Source organism: Palaemon carinicauda, chromosome 1, assembly GCF_036898095.1.
Source record: "Palaemon carinicauda isolate YSFRI2023 chromosome 1, ASM3689809v2, whole genome shotgun sequence".
In the NCBI taxonomy this organism is placed as follows: Eukaryota; Metazoa; Arthropoda; class Malacostraca; order Decapoda; family Palaemonidae; genus Palaemon; species Palaemon carinicauda.
Window position 1 is genome coordinate 240,786,996 of NC_090725.1, and position 1,389 is coordinate 240,788,384.

Here is a 1,389-nt window from a genome sequence, read left to right on the forward strand (position 1 = left end):
AAAATATTCATTTTGTTCATTACTCTTCTTATAGTTTTTTTATTTCCTTTTTTCGCTGGGCTATTTTCACAGGGGCTTATAGCATCCTGCTTTTCCAAATAGGAGTGTAGCTTAGCACGTAATAATAATAATAATATTAATAATAATAAACGCTCAAATTAAAAAAAGTATAATTGTCGAAAGCAAATCAGTTATTAGTTAATAATAATAATAATAATAATAATAATAATAATAATAATAATAATAATAATAATAATAATAATAAAGGCTCGAATTAAAAAAGTATAATTGTCGAAAGAAAATCAGTTATTAGTTAAATTTTGAAGTAATCTTGAATCGATACAAGTAAAAAGAAATGGAGTTCATATTGAAACGATATATTTTCTTTTTTTCATATTAAAGATAACTTATATTTGACTGAGTTGTGTCACCCAGCTTTTGATATTTTCAGGAATAAAAGTATTTCATTCTTATCGGTCTATTAAAAAGAAGAAATAAAGGATATTTTAGCTATTGTTGAAACGTGAGGTTTAGAGAATTCTTGAAGGTAGATTTGATTCTCTCTCTCTCTCTCTCTCTCTCTCTCTCTCTCTCTCTCTCTCTCTCTCTCTCTCTCTCTCTCTCTCTCTCTCTCATAAAAAGGGAAATCAAATATTTGACAGTTTGTTTAGATTTTTGCTATTTTTATTGTTCTTGTTGTATAGAAATTAGAGTGCACTAAAGCAATGAAAGATTATCTAAGCTATTGAAAATATTTTCTCATGCGGTCATTTGAATAAGAATTAACATTTCGATTTACGAACCTTTACCTAAATGATGTATCCAGTCCACGGGAGCGGTAGTCTGGTGTTCATGTGTACATTTGGACACTGGAGTCCCTGGAACACCAAGAGCATCCTGTGACACCATTACTTCGCGGCGAGTAACCAAACAGATTGTGTAGGGAGAGATGGCAGAGGTGGTGGGCTTGACTAATATCAGAAACTCGTCGTGCAGTAAGGGAGTGGTTGATTGCACTTCTTCAGTGTGAAGTGTAACAGGAATTCCTGTATGCAACTGTAGGACTGATCTGAGAAATTAGAAAGGAGTGGCGGTGGTTGGATAGAAGGAGAAACGGGATTAACCTTTCTCTTAAATGATGGATTGTTTGACGTCTACTGGATCATCACACCTTCGTACAGGAAACGTGAGGAATATTTATCTGGTTATTATGATACAATGGAACACATTTGTTCGCAACTTTCTTTCCTTCATTCTCGCTTTGTTTGCTCACTGTACCCATTGTACTCATTTCCCAACTTGCTTTCTCTATTTCTGTCTCCTGGTTTTTTTTACTGGAACCTTTCTTTATCTGATTCACATCGCTCTGAATATGATCAGCCGAATCCT

General features: G+C 33.5%; 1 long non-coding RNA gene across 1 annotated transcript in view; it reads left to right on the plus strand.

The window, feature by feature from the left end:
* LOC137654583 (uncharacterized) overlaps positions 1–888 on the plus strand; it is a 244,028-nt gene extending 243,140 nt beyond the window's left edge. Inside the window, exon 3 of the long non-coding RNA XR_011046662.1 lies at positions 827–888. This is a non-coding gene — a long non-coding RNA (uncharacterized lncRNA). The remainder of the gene's footprint in view (positions 1–826) is intronic.
* The last annotated feature ends 501 nt before the right edge of the window (positions 889–1,389 follow it).